Source organism: Dasypus novemcinctus, chromosome 11 (genome assembly GCF_030445035.2).
Source record: "Dasypus novemcinctus isolate mDasNov1 chromosome 11, mDasNov1.1.hap2, whole genome shotgun sequence".
Classification (NCBI taxonomy): Eukaryota; Metazoa; Chordata; class Mammalia; order Cingulata; family Dasypodidae; genus Dasypus; species Dasypus novemcinctus.
The window spans coordinates 94,123,070-94,142,234 of NC_080683.1; the positions used below are offsets into that span (position 1 = coordinate 94,123,070).

The window sequence follows — 19,165 nt, forward strand, 5'->3', positions numbered from 1 at the left end:
ACCATAAGAGGTGCTTTCTCACCAAAGTCAGCTGCCTTGTGTTGAAGCAAGATGGTAGGAGTTCTGTGCCTGGTCTCTCCTTCCCCTCTGGTCTTTCTCTCTCAGGCTCAGCTGCTGCACTTTTTTCCCAATTTCAGTTGAAAGCTGGCACAGGGCTTGTCTCTTAGGGTTTCCTGTATCAGTTTTCGTTGGTCTGCTGTCTTCCCAATTTCAACCGTAAGCTATCAGGCAAATTGCTAATCTCTCCCTGGGGCCTCAGTTGTTGGAGTCTTCTCCTTTCTGTCACATGGCAGTATAAAAAATGACAGTGCTCTCTTTTCTTGTGTCTGTCTTGGTCAGTCTTTCTCTGTGTTTCCATTTATATCAGACCCAGCAAGGGGGCAGAGACCCAACCTGGGTTACACCTTACTGATGTAGCCCTATGAAAAGCCTTGAAGTATCTTATCAAGTAATACAATCAAAGGCCCCTCAGATGAATTTAAGGCAATCAGAGGGTATCACACCCAGAAGAATAGATTAGTTGACAAACATAATCTTTCTTTTTTTTTTGGATTCATAAATTAATCTCAAACTGCCACAGGGTACAAGACCATTTTACCATATCTTCTGATTTTTCAAGAATGATGACAGCCCACATGTTTATGTGGACTTTCCTGGTATCCTCATTCAAAATCTTTCAGAAATCACTGGACAGGCCAAACAGACAATTATGTTGACTAGTTTAGATCTATAGGGCACTGATTTGAGAGATTCATATAATAACATGGTCAGGAAAAACGCAAGCATGCAGAAGTTAACCCTTAAGATAATGAAATTGAAAGGAAATCCCAAGAAGCCATCCAGATTTTATATGAAGGTAGATCTGCATTAAAACTACTGAGGCTGTTTATTCATTCTACAAATATTTACTCTAAGCATCAACTCATGTCAGGTATTGTGCTAGGTGGTACAGGTATGTTCTAATTTCCTGGCTGTTAAAACAAATACCATATTATGGGTTGGCTTAAACAAGGGGAATTTATTGGCCCACTGTTTTGAGGCTGGGAGAACTCCAAAATGCAAGGCAACATCAAACCAATGCTTTCTCTCAGAAGACTAGCATTCTGGGTCTGGCTGCCACCGATTCTTGGTCCTTTGCTTTTCTGCCACTTGGTGACCTCTCCTGGCTTCTCTGGATTTCATCAACTTCTAGCTTCTTCCCACATCTTTCTCCCTGTGTGTTTGAATTTTATTCTGCTTATAAAGGACCCCAGTAGTAGGATTAAGACCCATCCTGATCCTGTTGTGGCCACACCTTAGCTGAAGTCACCTCATCCTCATCAAAAGTCCTATTTACAATAGGTTCACATTCATGAGACTGCATTAAATTTAAGAACATGTTTTTCCTGGTGGAACATAACTCCAAGCCACTGCAGTGTATGACCCTGAACAGGATGCAGTCCTTCCCTTCTTTTGAAGAGATTGGGGACTGCCTATCCCACAGCTTCGCATTTCCAAGTGGAGTGGAGGGAGAACTACTACCATAATCGTCCTGCCTCTAGCTCTGTATCCCCACTCTCTTCTCCCAAAGGGAGTAGGAATGGCTTCCTTCATTAACGAGGTTTGTTTTTTTCTTAAGAAGAACCTGGGTAAGAATAGGTTAGCATACTCTTCTCTCTCTTTAGGAATCCTTGCATGCATTCTCATCTGCTCTTGGTCTTACAGAGAACAGCTGAAATTTTAAAGGATAAATCCAGTTCTAGAAAGAGATAGAAAACCGTATGCCCTTCAATATATCTCTAAAGTTTAAAAAGTTGATTACAGTGACATTAGACTCCTCTGTCTCCTTTTCTGGGCAGTTGCAAGCTGAGGGTGGCAGGGGTGAGGGCTGAGGGTAGTGGGATGCTAACTACTGGGTCTTGTGAATCATCAACAATCTCCTAGAATCTAAACCCAAGTGGGAAATGTTGGTTTTGTGGTGAGGGAAATATACAGTGCAATGAGAACACACAGCAGGGGGCCTTACCCAGGATGCAGAAAGTCAGAAAAGACTTGTCAAAAACTTGCAGAGTAAATATGCATTTATCCAGCTAAAAACATGAACAAGTGTGGAGAAAGAATGTTCCTGAAATTGGAAGCACCATATCTAGAGGCTCTGGGGCCAGTAGGGCAACACAGAGGAGCTACAATAGTTCACGAGGGTGAGGCTATAGAGAAGAGAGGTGAGGCAAGGGGGTGAAGCCAGAGGGCTCCACCAGTTATTAAGGTTTTCTAGGCCACATCAAGGAATCTGGCCTTGTCCTGAGGAAATGAGGGATGTACATAATCAGATTTGAAGTTTTAAAGATGAGTTTGAGGAGGGGTGAAGAAGATCATTCTGGCCACAGTGTTTATAAATGTTTTGCAAGCAGCAAGCCTGGAGATAGATTAACCTATGCAGGCAAGAAATGAAGATTCCTATTTCAGGAACAAAGAATCAAGATTTGAGATATAGGTAGGAAAACTAATCATCAGAGTGCAGTGGATAATTCAGGATGGCTGGGGAAGGAGAAGAACAGGCTGTCACCAAATCACTGGCAGATGATTGGGACTCATTATTCTATTCAGAGAACTCAGGACAGAAGGAAGCATGGGAGAAGGTGATTACGTCACCGTTGGACTTTTAGACTTTTTATATGTTGGTAACATATCTAAGGAGAAGCTCTGACACTTAAGAGATGATGTGTGGTAAAGTTTGATATTTAGGAGTCACCAGCAGATTCAAATCCACTTTTACTGGTTGATTGTCTTAGTTTGCTTGGGCTGCTGTACAAATACTGTGCACTGGTTTCAACAACAGGAACTTACTGGCTCACGGTTTGGAGGCTAGAAGTCCAAAATCAAGGTCTCGGCAGGCCGTGGTTTCTCCAGTCTGTAGCATTCCAGTGGTAGATTGCTGGCAATCGATCTCCACATCTGTCACATGAAGATACGTCTCTTCTGTCTCTTTTTGTGGCTAGTAATTCCCTGTCCCAATTTCCTGTTTAAAAGGACTCCAGTCATACTGGATTAAGGCCCACTCTGATTCGGTTTGGCCTTTGAAGACCCCTTTATGATGAAGATCCCATTTACAAAAGAGTTCACACCCACGGGACTGGCTGTTAGGATTTGAACATGTCTTTGTGCATCAATCTACGACATTGGGGAGAGATTAACAAACAGATGTTACAGAATAACTATTGACTAAAAAATAGAGAATTTATGAGAAAATGTAACTACAGTGAAGCAACAAAAGCATATGAATAAGTGTTTATTATTTGGAGTTATATACTAACCAAGAGGCACTACATTGTGTCTATTACAATGTAACGTGGATTCTTGTCCTTGCAGCACAGTTAGGAGAAGAGAGGAGAGTAGGGTATGATTAGCTGGAGAGTCCTCAGCAGATATAATCTTTGGCCTATGCACAAATGAATAAATAAATGAATGGATAAATACATACATACATATCTGTTCTGTTCCCCAGTGGGGAAGCTATTCTGGATTAAATCGTATCCCTATACAGCTATGTTTAGGTCGTAACCCCCAGCTCTGTGGATGTGAACTCGTTTTAAATAGGATCTTCACAGATCGTATTAGTTAAGGTGAGGCCAGACTGAGTCAGGGTGAGCCTTAATCCGATATGACTAGAGTCCTTAAAAGCAGAGGAAATTTGGACCCAGAGTCAGGAGGAGACAGAGGAGGCAGATGTGATGTGGGTAGAGAGAGAGTTTTTCTGGCAGCCACCACCAAAATGCTACAGGCTTGAGAGAGAAGCACAGCCAGGCTGACAGCTTGACTGTGGCCCTCCAGCCTCCGTAACTGAGACAATAAATTCCTGTGTTTAAGCCAACCAGGCTGTGGTACTCTGTCACAGCAACACTGGCAAGCAACGGCAGAAGCTAAGAGTTCTGTGTTCTGCTCCTTACCCTGCTTCATTTTCTAAATTTATAATAAGGCCTTTAGGTTGAAGAAAGGATGAGCGGCACTCCAGAGCAAATCCCGTGACCAAGCTACCAGATCTAGAATTAAGAGCAATCACCCTAACCCTTCCACTTCAGCAGAGGAGTGACCCAGGGTTTTGCCTCACATGAGCCCAGAGGTAGCTGAAGACAGGGCAGAAGGAAAAGTGAGTGAACAGACATTAAGGAGCTAGATAATTTAACTGGACCTAAATACTTGTCTGTGATTCCTGTGAACCAACGTTTGAAAGACTGACTAGGGACAATCGTGTGACTTGCTCAGGAGGGTAGAGAATGTGGAGCTGGGGCAGAGGAGGCGCGAGGGCAAACCGCATCAAGAGGCATCTAATTACTTATGCTGCGTGTGGACTGTTTAGAAACCAAGCAGGACAGTAAGCTCTGTGACACTCTGCCATTGCTGACAAGAAAGAGTCCTCCGCCAAGAAACTCAGGATAACGGTTCATACATTTTTGACCATTTATCAATCCATTTGAAACATCATTTTTCTGTCCCTAAATTACTATTCTAATCTTGTTATTTTTAGATGCATGTCTATATAATAAATAATAATAAATGTGTTCCTAAAATTAGTTGTTAATTTTATTAGAATGGATTGAATTGTATCAAGACTGAGCAGTAAATCTATTCGTTCTAGGCATAGATGTGCAGGGTTAATGGCATTTCTTTATTTTGTCTATAACTTCCCCAGGAAGCCCCATTTATTAGATAATGGGGAAGAGAAGGACCCTCCAATTCAGATTGTGCCTTAATCCAAACCAGTCATGTAAACATCCCTATAGGAAATTCTTGGTCCTTTGGAGTAATTGTTTTGTCCTCCCCAGGTTCCTCACTGACACGGAGTCTGTGAATTGGAGAGAGGTCACAGGTGACCTTATGAGCCTACAGTGAAAAGTTACTCAGACCCAAGCAATGTCCCCACGCTGCTCCCTGGGCCCACATTGCTAGCACTCCTCTGGCCTCCAGTGCTAAGTCAGCAATTAGCTAACTCAAAAACTTTGTCCCTTTCAGCTCAGTGAAGACTGCTAACACAACTGTCTGACAGTCCTGCCCAGGGCTCTCAGTGGCACTCCTACCTGAGTCTCTGCATGCCCTCCTCAGGTGTCCTCGGCTGGGTGATCTGTCCAGTCCTCTGCTGTGGGTCTCCTTAGTCTTCACCATGACCAGCCCAACAATTCCCAACTTAACTCCCTCCAAGTTCTCCTGAGGCTGCAGGTGGCCTATGGCTGCCGAGAGTCCTGAATCCCATCCACAACACCCAGGAACCAAAGAACTCAGGGAGACCAGGAAAATGAGGTTCATATGTCACCAAAATAACTGTCTACCTTAGCATTCCCTAATCTACCTAACACTACCTAATACTGCTTAGTTAGTATTCCCTTAACCAACCTAACACTCATTCAATTCACAGTGGGAAGTCTGGACACCCTTAATTACTTAGCTTTCCCTATCTCTGACTTCACTTCTTTTCTCTTCATGCCTGAGCTTCCTTTGTGTAAAGCTCTGTGGTCCAGTCCACCAACAAGAGTGGAAAGTAGAAGTGTTTAACACCTAATCTCATTGGTCAGGATTTGAGCAAAATGGCAGAGGGAATGTATTTTAAGGGGGGGGGGGGGGATTAACCAAGCAAATATAACAACTAACATTTATTGACTACTCAACATAAGCCTGGCACTATTCTAAGTGCTTTTAGATATAATTTCCTTCATCATCCAATAACTCTAGTGATATTCCCTTGTAGAGAGGAGGAAATTGAAGGGGCTAAAGTATTATGTATCTTTTTCAGGATTATCTAGCTACCAAGTGAAGGAACTGAGCTTGAAACCAGGCATTCTGCATCCAGAGCTCACATTCTTCGCACACTCACACATACAGCCTAATAGTGTGATGTCATTGAAGCTAAGGGAAAAATTACTACAATAATGATAGGGTGGTGGTCAGTGTTTCAAATGCTGCTAATCAGTCAAAGCAAATAAAGATTCTAAAGAGTTCATTGCACTTGACAGTAAGAAAGTTGTCAATGATCTTGGTGGGTTTGGGCAGAGTTGGTGCGGAGACCAGGAGCAGGTACACAGGGTCGAAGAGGAGTTAAGTTGAGAAGTCAAGGAAGTGACTCTCCACCTTTCTTCCAGGGGAGAACTAGATGGATATACAGGGTTGAGGGAGAGTTATTTTTTTGCTTTATTTTGTTTTGTACCTTATGAGAGAATTGAGCCCACCCTCTCCATCCCTCATCAAAAGCAGCCCCCGGGATCTTAGGAAAGGCTCTCTTAGCTAACTTTTGGGCAATGAAATAGATCATAAATGTGAGGATATAAAGGCAGATTCAAAGTTCAAAGATGGCTCCTTCAGGACTGGATAGCAAAGACCCAAGTCACCATGAGAACTGAATGGTTTATTGGGATTAAAAACAACAGCAAAACACCTTGTTAGCAGACCAGCATCTTCATCCTTTGTCCTTCAAGAAGTGCAAGCCAAGGAGGGTGGGAAATACACATAAGAGTTTCCATTTGATAGGAAGTTCAAGGCAGCCTTTGCTTTTGAAAGTTGTTGTTTTCATGCTACAAAAGATGTGAGGCTATTAAACCTAGTGGCAATATGCAAGAGGAAGGAAACCACTTACATACTGTTACAGTTCTACTAATGGAAGCATTGTTCAAAGCAAGTGCTGGGGATAGTGCTCCTTGAATTTCCTCCCAGAGAGAAAAAACATTGACCTTATCTCATATTGGGCAAATGTTGCGTTTCATTTTAGCCATTGAAAATTTCCCTGGCTTTATTTTCTGTTTAAGGCAATTGTTTGTCATTATTATTTTCCTATTTTAGCTCTATGATGATTTTGAAATATTGTTAATGTATTATGATGATGCACGACAGACATAATATGTAAAGTAAGCCAACAAGATAAAATGTCATTTGTAAAGACTTCTCTATCCAGAAGTTATTGATAAATTACTCATAGGTCTTAGTAACTATTGCCTTATTGTCTAGATATTTATATATTTGCCTGGAAAATGTATTTCTCTTTATGTCCTACACTGTACATATTTTCCATACAGTGGAAATATAATTATAAGTCCAATGAATGAACTACCTGTTTTTCAAAAATTCCTGCTTTTTAGAAAACACTAATAGCTTGTGTTTTATTCTAAACTCCCAGGAAGAAGTCTTACCCAGGACAGAAAATAATTTCCTAATAGATTCCACAGAAGATTACACAATATTTCCTGCCACACAATATTCATATTCTAAGACTTCTGCACATTTGTTTGTCTACTTATACAATAATATTTTTGCCTTGTCTTTTTCAAGTTGCAAACTTCTAGTGTAAATTTTAGGTCAAGGTTACTTTTTTAACAGCAATTGCATCCATCCAGGATGGGGCCCCGCTACCTTCCCAGAAAAGCCAGCCCACTGAGGCCAATGTTAGGAGCCTGCATTGCAGCTCTCAAGCCTAACCCTTTTCCAGCTGGATGAGGATGGGAGATAAAATGAAACTCAAAATTTGACCCTTGGGGTCATCAAGTGTGTAGAATACTTAGATTGGTTCTTTCTCTTGCTATTTTCTTTTACTTGAACTTAGAGAAGCAACTAATGAGAGTTCAGGCAGAAAACGCATGGCACATTAAAATGGAACAATTTGAGGAGCGTTTAATAAACAGATTATTTACAAAGGTGTGGACAGGAGGAAGGGAAACGACAGTGCCCCAGAATTAGTAGGGACCGGGTGCTATTACCACCCACAGGCCTGAAGGTGTGAGTGGATAAAGAGGTTACCAGAACCCAGAGACAGAAAGAGCTCTTCAGAGAGCGCCCCCAGGCAGGAGCTGTGGTCTTTGATAAAAATGGTGCAGCCAGCTCCTAGAAACCCCACAGGAAGGGGGTCAGGGGAACATATACCCACCCTTACTGCCTTCCCTGTCTCCTGTCTCTCACTGGCCCCTTCTTTTGTCCAAGCCTATTTGTCAGCCATTGGACAAAGGACCTTGTTGATTAGATCAGACTCCCAAGACACAAAGTGACGTAGAGAAGTTATTTAGCCCCAGAGAGGTTAGAAAGCTAAAAACTGCAACTTTCTAAATCCTTGGTTCTCCAATTAGATGTGCATGAGTTGTAGAAGGAGGGGTAAGTGTGTATGAGTTGGCGCCAACAGGTGTGACTCTAGGCAGTAACTGGATATTAAGTTCTGTTATCTGTCACCAGCTTCATGGGTGCAGGGCAACTTAGGCAGTAACAGAAGGACAGCAACAGATGCAATAGCCATTTCCTAATCTCTTTATTACAGATACGGTGTTTCTACTATTTACCTAAAGCCAAAATCCATGACTTCCACTCCTCCAGTAATTTCATAAGCACAGAATTCCCTGAATTAAATCCCTTCCTGCTTAACATGCTTACAGTGGTTTCTGTTTCCTGACTTGAACTTTGATAATTACATTTTCTTTCCTCAAGGAGTTTTCATGTACACTTCACTTTCCCATCTTGTTTTCATTCCTGGAAGGAGAGTTAGATCCAAGAATTCTCTAGAGGCCCATTATCAAAGAAAAGAGTTGAGGCAAAGGCTCACATACCAAATTAACACCTGGGTATAATTCTAGTACTTTACTTTAGTGGTTTATGATAACCAGGTCTTAAATGTGGCTAAACAAATGTGAGATGTTAGAGATGTTTGCAAAGCATGAGGGAAAATAATACACTGTGTTTTAGAAAGATGAATGCTGGCATAGATTCATAAAGCACGGCTTACTCACCTATCCTTCATGTGCCTTGAAAGGTCCTGATAGACACAATGGTATGTGACAAACTGGAATTTCTGAGTTTTCTACTGGGCTATTCTCTGTAAATCAAAGAAGGCTAGAAAGAGACATGCAATTTAAATGAGATCTTTGATTACCGTGGAGATCAGATGGGAAAATGAAAGGTTGTGGAGGCAAAATAGTGGCACTCACCCTGCAGAGCAAGGTTACTTTGGTATCTTTAGAGAGCAAAGCCAACACAGTTATCAAAATCAGCTGGCTCAGAAAGCTCTTTGTTGGTGGTGAATTGATCATCTCAAAAAGGCTATACTTACACCCTATATTAAAACAAAATAAACTCCCCAGTATGGTGAAGAGAGATTGGTGTGAGACACCATGATAGGAAGTTTTATCTCTTCCCCCCATCCCTAGATGAGTCAATTCATGATCCTAGTACCCTGTGAATAAGGAGGAGGCGGGGTATATTTATATTTATATACAAATATTTATAAATATTATTCCCTTTCATCTCCTTGAAATGGGTCTGCAGGCTTTTATCAAGGTAACTGTACACTGGGAAATAGGGCAACATAAATACCCTCTAAGGAATATTATAGACTGGCTCTGAACCAACACAAATACCTAAATTTGTAGTTCACCACTCAGGTGAAGTCAATAAGAGTCATGAAATAATGGAGTTTCAACTTGGGTCACCTCATTATAGACCCAGTAAGAACCTAATCCATTTCCAAGTTACTTACTTAGTATCAGTGGATGGAGTTTGAGTAGAAATGCTTATCAGCTTGCTAGAATTCCCACATTGGCCTTCCAACTATTATGGTGAGAAAGGCAAAGGCAAGTCTGTGAAGCTTCTCTGTTCCACCAAAATTGCAACTCAAGAACAATAACCTAGCTCATCCCTGAAGTAATGGTAGACATAAGTGACCTCAGAGATCCAGAGGTGATCAACTATATCTGTGCCACTTCATAGTTTTGCACATACAGAAGACAGATAGATCTTGAAGTGCAATGGTTTATTATACCATCTAGTCAGCAATTTATCAAGTGATTAATCTATAATTTCAAATGTGGTTTTCTTCCTGGAGCAAATCAATCCCAAACCTGTCATTTTATATATACCTATTGATCTGGCAAATAATTTTCTCTACTCTAATATTCAAACTGCATCACATTCTGTTTCTTTAACTGGGTCAGGGCACTGACAAATCCTCACTACCTTGAGTAAGGATTACATGAATTGGCACAATTTGTTCCACTGATATCTTAACCATGTCAACATACCTGAAGACGTAACACCAGTTACCAAAGTTATAACCAATCACGGTGGTAAGATTTGAAGAATAGAAGACAGAAGTATCTATAATGCCATGGTAACTCATGTGGGTGTTGGAACAGGGATACGCAAAGGGTGGCTCAATTTGTAACCATTTAAAACTGGTCCACAATGAGAAAAGCATTCAGAAACTTTTTTTTTTAATATTTAGATTTCTTTTTTTTTTCTTTATTTTTTAATGTAACATTAAAAAAATATGAGGTCCCCATATACCACCCACCCCCTCACTTCACTCCTCCCCCCATAACAACAACCTCCTCAATCATCATGAGATTTTCATTGCATTTGCTGAATACATATCTGAGCACCACTGCACCTCATGGTCAGTGGTCCACATCATAGCCCACACTCTCCCACAGTCCACCCAGTGGGCCATGGGAGGACATACAATGTCAGGTAACTGTCCCTGCATCCAGGACAATTCCAAGTCCCAAAAATGCTCCCACATCACATCTCTTCCTCCCACTCCCTACCCCCAGCAGCCACCATGGCCACTTTCTCCACACCAATGCCACATTTTCTTTGATTACTAATCATAATAGTTCATGAATAGAATATTAGTAAGTCCAGTCTAATCCATACTCTATTCCTCCATCCTGTGGACCTTAGAATGGTTGTGTCCACTCCACGTCTATATCAAGAGGGGGCTTAGATTCCACACAGATGCTGGATTCAATTCTCCTGCTTTCAGTTGTAGGCAGTCTTGGCTCCCTAGTGTGGTGATTGACCTTCTTCACCTCCATGTTAGATGAGTGGGGTAAGTCCAATAAACCAGAGTGTAGGAGTTGCAAGTCTTTTGAGGCTCAGGGCCTGGCTATCACATGGTTAGTCCAGAGATTCAGGTCCCCTGGGTATACATTAAACCCCAACACCAGAAACTTTTATAGCAATTTGACAATACTGCAATATCCAAGCTTGTGATAAGCTGACTTGCCTGATTGAGTTGGACAAGGTATAACAGTCCATGACAGACTGGCAATAAAATTAAAACTAAAAATGGGTCCTTCACTACTGTTTGGAAGCATTATGCTACAAAGTAGAAGATAAACTTCTCAAGATTACAAGGGCCCACTGCAGTGAATTTTCCAGACATTCAGATCTGGGACATATTGGGATATTACCTGCAAAACAAAGAACACGTTTCTATATCTTACTGCTCTTCAGCTAGTAAATAATCACAACAGATGACTGGATTTTGAAGATATCATATATACTAATTTGGGCACTCTGCTCTGATACATTTACTGGATGACTGAAAAATTGCCAGCTTTCAGGGCGCCCAGAGCATCAGAAGTTTCCGACTTGGCCTGGGAGAGTGAAGCATCTCTGTCACTTGATCTTTATGATCCAGTAAATATAATTTTGCCCCTGTGGGGGTAAATCAGGATGCTGTATAAAGGTCGTGACAAGGTCTAGAGTTTGAGAGCAAAACCATACCCTTTTCTACAAAAAAGCAATTTTTATTACTTGAGAAACAGCTCTTGGCTTGTTACTGGACCAAACCACCCATTATGGAACATCAGATACACATGCATAGCAAATGGATGACATCTAACCAGGCCAGGCATGTGAAGGACCTGCAGGGAGAAACAAGTTGCCTATTCTGGCTGCATTGCCACTCCTCCCTCTACTGACAATTTTGGCCTCACAGGGAAGTTCCTATGTCCAGTAGATAAAGTAGGACAAAGTTAGAATTGTTTTTATAGAAGTCTTTGTAAAATACGTCGGCGGTAACTGAACTTCTTATAGAAAACCAAAGACAACAAGGGAGACAAATAAAGGGACACTACAGTAGTATGAATTCTCTAGCACCTACAATGGACATTAAACATAGGCTAACTCCTAGTAATATTAACATAAAACCTCACACTTAAGGCTGGTGCTAGGGTGGTATATGGGAATCATGTATGTTACCATGATTGTTCCGTAAACTGACAACTTCTCTAAAAAAGAAGAAAAGTGAATGAGAAATAAAGATGTTCTAATATATATGAAAACTGAGAGAATTCATGACTAGCAGACCTGCCCTGTGAGACATATATGTTAGGAGAATAAAAATTTGAAAATCCATAGGACTGTTTAAAATAAACTATGAGTGCTAATATAAACTATGGAATAGAGTTACCAGCATAATTTCAATATTTTTTCATCAATTATAACAAAGAAACCACACTAATGAAAAGTGCTAATAGTAAGGAAAATGGTGTATATGTGAGTATTTGGGAACTATGTATTTTTGTGTGATTTTTTTGGTAAACTTACAACTTCTCTAATAAAATAATTATAATTGGTATGTTAGGACAGGAGAAAAAGTAGTCATATAAAATGTTCAATTAAAAACAAAGAAATCAGAAAAAGAGAGAAAGATAAAAAGAAACAAGAACAAGTACAATGAAAAGAAGGCAGTCACAAACATGGTATATATTAACCAAACAACAACAACTTTAAATGTGAGTGATCTAAATATACCAATTCAAGTCAGAGACTGTCAGAGTGGATAAAAATCCCCAACTATATGTTATCTGCATGAACCTCATTTTAAATATAAAGACACAGATAGTTTAAAAGTAAAGGGATGGGAAAAGTTATACCATACTTACACTAATCAAAATAAAGCCGGAGAAGCAGATGTGGCTCAAGCAATTGAGCTCCTGCCTACCACACAGGAGGTCCGTGGTTGGGTTCTCTGTGCCTCCTAAAGAAGACAGAGACCTGGTGCAATGGGTGGGCATGGCAAGCTAACACAACAAGATGATGCAACAAGAGATACAAGAGGAAAAACATAATGAGAGACACAACAAAGCAGGGAGCAGAGTTTCCCAGTGCCTCCTAAAGAAGACGTGCAAGACAGTGAGCTGACATGACCGGAGGGCATGGTGAGCTGATGCAACAAAAGACACAAGAAGAAAAACATAATGAGAGACACAGCAAAGCAGGGAACGGAGGAGGCTTAAGTGATTAGGCGCCTCCCTCTCATTTCAGACGTCCTGGGTTCTGTTCCTGGTGTCTTCTAAAGAAACAAGGGAGATGAATCGATAAAGCAAGTGCAAACAATGAGGGGGTGAGGAGAAATAAATAAGTAAGTAATAAAAAAAAATGTGAAAAAAAAGAAAAGAAAGAGAGTAAATGTAGCTCAGTGGTTGAGCACCTGCTTCCCATGTATGAAGTTCTAGGTTCAATCCCGGATACCTCCTAAAAAAATAAAAATAAATGGCTCTCTGTCTCTGGCTGCTCTTCACAAGTGACTGTGGCCTCTACATTCTCCTTCTATATGTTCAGAAACCAGATCAGCCAATTAATAAGGAGTAAAAAAAAAAAAAGCCAGAGCAGTTATATTATTAACAATTTCAAGTAAAATGGACTTCAGAACAAGGAAAATTACCAGTGTCAATTCTTAAAAAAAAGAAAAGAAAAAAGAAAAGAACATAAAAATCTAGCATGTATACACCTAACAGTAATATGTCTAAAAAGGTGAGGCAAAAACTATTCTACAAGGAAAAAAAGATAAATTCACTATTATAACTAGAGATTTCTCAAGCTCCCATGTAATATCCACCAAGATAGACCACATTGTGGATCATAAGATACACATTAATAACTGTAAAAGAATAGAAATCACATGAAGTATGTTTCCAAATCTTGATGGAATTAAACTGGAAATCAGTAACTAGATTAATACACTAGAACAGGAGTCCTTAACATTTTTTCGTTCCATGAACCCCTTTGCTAGCTAGGTGAAAATATGGAACGCTTACTAAGTCCACCCTATACTGTGTTGTATTTAATAAACATCACATCCACACCAACATGTCCCCAAAAGAATAATGTTTTTTTTGAATTTCAATTCAAAGCTCGCAGACCCTTGGTTAAGAACTCATGCACTAGCAAGACAATTGGAAATTATCCAAATTTTGAGATTACATGACACATTCTAAAATAATACAAATATGGGTTAAAGAAGAAGTCTCAAGAGAAATTAACAAACATTTTGAACTGAATTAAAATGAAAATATAACTTGTCAAAATTTATAGGGTATAGCAAAAGTAGTGCTCAGTGAGAGATGCAAAGCATTCAATGAATATATTTAAAAAGGTGAAAATTCTAAAACTATTATTTGGGCTTGAAAGAAGGACAACTTAAGCCAAAAACAAGAAGAAGAAAATAAATAATAGAAATTAGAGCAGATATCAGTGGAATTGAAACCAGGAAATCCAGAAGCTTGTTCTTTGGCAAGATTGGTATAATTGTCAGACTAATCAAGAAAAAGGTAGAGAAGACACAAATTACTAATATCAGAAATGAATGGGGGTCATCACTACTGATCTATTGACATCAAATTGATCATGAATGAATTCTGTGAACAACTGTATGCTCACAAATTTGATAACAAAGATTGTTTTAATGTGCTAAGGCTGCCCATGCAAATATCAGAAATGTGTTGGCTTTTATAATGAGGATATATTAGGATAAAATCTTATAGTTCCAATGCTGTGAAAATGTCCAAATCAAGGCATCATCACAGATGCTTTCTGACCAAAGATCGGCTGCTGGTAGGATCCTTGGCTCCTGCCAAGTGGCAAGGCAAAATGGCAGCTGTCTGACTGGGTCTCTGACTTCTCCTCCAGACCGCTTTCTCTAGGAGCTCAGTTGTGGGTGATCAAGCACATAACAGGATTTGTCTCTTCAGCTTTGAGCTGCTCTATGGGTCTAACCTCTTGAGGCCTCTTTCCATGCCTCTGTGCTCTACTGATTTAGAGCATACACAGCCTCCGGCCTCTGGGACCTCTCAGCCTCTTGGGGCATCTTTGTCTTTCTGCAACTGCAGGTGATCCTCTCTCACATGGAGAGGTCAAAATGATGGCTGAATTTCTCTGTTTGTTTCTGCTTTCAGTTCTCAATTTATATAAGACCCTGGCAGGAGGGTAGAGAATCACTTTGGGACAGGACTTACAGATATAGTTCAATTAAAGGCCCTAAAATGAACTAATCAAATGATCTAATTAAAAGGTCCCTTGATGCAATTAAAGGGCTCAACACCCATAGGAATGGATTAGTTTAAAAACATGATTTTTTCTGGGATTCACAAAATAACTTTGAACTGGTACAAAGGTGAAATGAATTAATGCTTTAAATTGATCAATAATTAATTACCTTCCCAAAGAAAGCACCAGGCCCAGATAGTTTCAATGATGAAGTCTACCAAATATTTAAGGAAGAAATTTTATAGATTCTCTACAACTTATTTCAGAAAATGGAAGCTGAAGCACAGTGTTATGACTCATTTTATGAGCCCAACATTACCTGAGTACAAAAAGAGATCGAGGCATTATAAGAAAAGAAAACTACAGACCAATATCTCTTATGAAAATAGATGCAAAAAAACTTCAACAAAATATTGGCAAACAGAATTCAACAATGTATAAGAAGAATTATATAGCATGACCAAAGTGGGGTTTATCCCAGATATACAAGGTTAGTTCAACATTAAAAAATCAGTTAATTTAATCTACCAGATCAACACATGAAAGAAAATAAAATCATATGATCACATCTTATGATCCCTGATGAAAAAAAAAAGAGAATTCAACAAAATGTAACACCCATTCATTATAGAAACTCTTAGAAAACTAGGACTAGAAGGGAACTTTCTAAGCTTGATAAAGGACATCTATAGATAACCTACAGCTGACATCAAACTTAATGGTGAGAAAATAGTTGCTTTTCCCCTAAGTTTGGGAACAAGGCAAGGATGTCACCTCTCATCACTCTTTGTCAATATTATACTGGAATTTTTAGTAGTGCAAAAAGGTCAGAAAAATAAACAAAAGTTCTTGATATTGGAAAAGAAGAAATAAAACCATCTTAATTGGCAGATTACAGTTTTTCTGTGTAGCAAATCCCAAAGGATCAACAACAACAACAACAACATCTCCTGGAATAAGCTCGTAAGTCACAGGATACAATTTAATATACAAAATTCAATTGATTTCCTATTTACCAGCAACGAACAATTGGAATTTGAAATAAAAAACACAATAGTTTTAATAATATCACCAATAAATGAAATACTTAGGTATAAATCTAATGAAAAATCTATATGCAGACTAATATAAAACTGATGAGCTTTGTGCAGTGGCGGTATTGTAGCCAATGAGGTTTATCTGAGGCATGATTATTGCTAATGAAAATTTTTTTCCAATACCCTGCCATGATGACTTGAAATTTAGTCGACTTTGGCAATTTTTGACAGTCTCTATGGACAATTAAAAAAAACCCAAAACTGATGAAAGAATCAGATGTGATCTCAATGAATGGAGAGGTATTTTGTATTCATGAACTGAAAATTTTAGTATTGTTAACATGTTAGTTTTTCCCAACTTGATCTATAGATTCAATGGAATCTCAAAAAAATCCCAGCAAGTAATCTTACAAACTGATTTTATTTATTTATTTATTAAATATTTATTTTATTTATTTCTCTCCCCCCACCCAGTTGTCTGTTCTCTGTGTTCATTTGTCGCGTGTTCTTTGTCAGCTTCTGTTGTCAGCGGCATGGGAATCTGTGTCTCTTTTTGTTGCGTCATCTTGCTGTGTCAGCTCTCCGTGTGTGCGGCGCCATTCCTGGGCAGGCTGCACTTTATTTCACACTGGGCGGCTCTCCTTACGGGCGCACTCTTTGCACGTGGGGCTCCCCTATGCGGGGGACACTCCTTGCGCGCATCAGCACTGCGCATGGGCCAGCTCCACACAGGTCTAGGAGGCTGGGGGTTTGAACCACGGACCTCCCATGTGGTAGGCAGACGCCCTATCCATTGGGCCAAGTCCGCTTCCCCAAACTGATTTTAAAGATCTCTGAAAACTCAAAAATAAGAAAACAACCCAATTGAAAAGTAAGCCCAAGATCTAAAGAAACACATCACCAAAGAAGATAAACGGATGAAAAATAAGCGTATTAAAAGGTGCTCAACAACACTTGATTGTCATCAGGGAGTTGAAAATTGAAACAATGAGATAACACTTAAACACCTTTTAGAATACCTCAAATAAAAAATCACCCTGATAATACCAAATCATGGCGATAATACCAAAACCAGATGAACTCTCATTCATTCAGGGTAGGAATGTAAAATGTTACAGCCACCTTGGAAGACAGTTCTGCAGTACTTACAAAGCTAAACAGTCTTATCACATACTGTGGGTTGAATGGTGGCCTCCTAAAAAGATCTATCCATGTCCTGATCTCTACAACCTGTGAAAGTGACCTTATTTGGGAAAAGGAGGGTTGCAAATTTAAGTAAGTTAAGAAGCTCAAGATAGTATAATCCTTGATTATCTGCAGGGGCCCTAAATCCAATGACAAGTGTTGTCTATAGAAGATAGAAGAAGACACTGACACACAGACACAGAGGAGGATACCATGTAAAGACAGAGGTAGAGGTCTGAGTTCGCAGCCACAAGCCAAGGAACACCTGGAGCCACCAGAAGCGGGATTGGCAAGGAAAGACTCTCCTCTAGAGCCTTCAGAGGGAGCCTGGACCTGCTGGCACATTGATTTTGGATTCTGGCCTCCTGGCTTCTGAGAGGATACATTTCTGTGGTTTTAGGCCACCACATTTGTAGTAATTTGTTATGGCAATCCTAGTAACCTAATACACTATTTGATCCAGAAACTGTGCTACTCGGCAATTACCCAAGTGATTTGAAAACTTGTGCCCACACAAAAACAAACCTTCATAGCAGCTTTATTCGTAATCACTAAAACCCATCAGCAAACAGGATGCTCTTGAATAGGTGAAAAGATAAACCCTGATACATCCAAACAATGAAATGTTATTCAGTGGTAAAAACAAGTGGGATATCAAGTCACAAAAGACATTGAAGAAGCCTAAATGCATATTGCTAAGTGAACAAAGGCCATCTGAAAAGCTACTTACTATGTGATTCCAATTAAGATATTTTAGAAAAAGTAAAACTATGGAAACAGTAAAAAGATTAGTGGTTGCCAGAGGTTTAGGTAGCTAGAGCATAGACTGAATACACAAATCACAGGTGAATTTTAGAGTGCTAAACTATTCTGGATGATACTGTAATTATGGCTTCATGACACTATGCATTTATCAACACCCATCAAATTTAACAGCACAGAGAATGAACCTTAATGTATACAAATTTTTTTTTAAAGTAAGTTGATTGGGTCATTCCAGGAAGGAATATAGACTGAGAAAAGAAACTCTACCTGTATTACAAATGTATGAAACAACCTCACCAAAGGAGGGGGAGATGAGGGGAAGTGCTAACCAAAGTAACACTAAAATGAGTAGAGTCTGTAGATTAAAGGCAAAAGAATCTTTACATAAGCCCCATATTCTGCTTGATAAATTTGTTTCCTGTGGGAGTACAGGTTAACAATTCTGATGCTGCTGCACTTGTATACTAGAGTTGAGTAAGAAGATAGGACAGCAGATGGGGAAAACCAGGTTTCTCACTGATGGAGTGGCGGACTTGGCCCAATGGATAGGGTGTCCGTCTACCATATGGGAGGTGCGCGGTTCAAACCCTGGGCCTCCTTGACCGGTGTGGGGCTGGCCCACGCGCAGTGCTGATGCATGCAGGGGTGCCCTGCCACACAGGGGTGTCCCTGCATAGGGGAGCCCTACGCACAAGGAGTGTGCCCCGTAAGGAGAGCCACCCAGTGCGAAAGAAAGTGCAGCCTGCCTAGGAATGGCACCGCACACACGGAGAGCTGACACAACAAAAAGAGACACAGATTCCCATGCCGCTGACAACAACAGAAGCGGACAAAAGAACACACAGCAAATGAACACAGAAGGCAGACAACAGGGCAGAGGGGGAGAAGGGGAGAGAAATAAATAAAAATAAATCTTTAGGGAAACGGACTTTGGCCCAGTGGTTAGGGCGTCCGTCTACCATATGGGAGGTCCGCGGTTCAAATCCCGGGCCTCCTTGACCCGTGTGGAGCTGGCCATGCGCAGTGCTGATGCGCACAAGGAGTGCCGTGCTACACAAGGGTGTCCCCTGCGTGGGGAGCCCCACGCGCAAGGAGTGTGCCCGTGGGGAAAGCCGCCCAGCGTGAAA

The 19,165-nt window shown here is 40.3% G+C and overlaps 1 non-coding gene across 1 annotated transcript; it reads left to right on the forward strand.

Moving 5' to 3' along the window:
• The first annotated feature begins 16,190 nt into the window (after positions 1–16,190).
• On the forward strand, positions 16,191–16,331 carry LOC111767286 (U4 spliceosomal RNA). The gene has a single exon (XR_002799141.2). It is a non-coding gene; the product is annotated as a U4 spliceosomal RNA (small nuclear RNA).
• Positions 16,332–19,165: the final 2,834 nt, after the last annotated feature.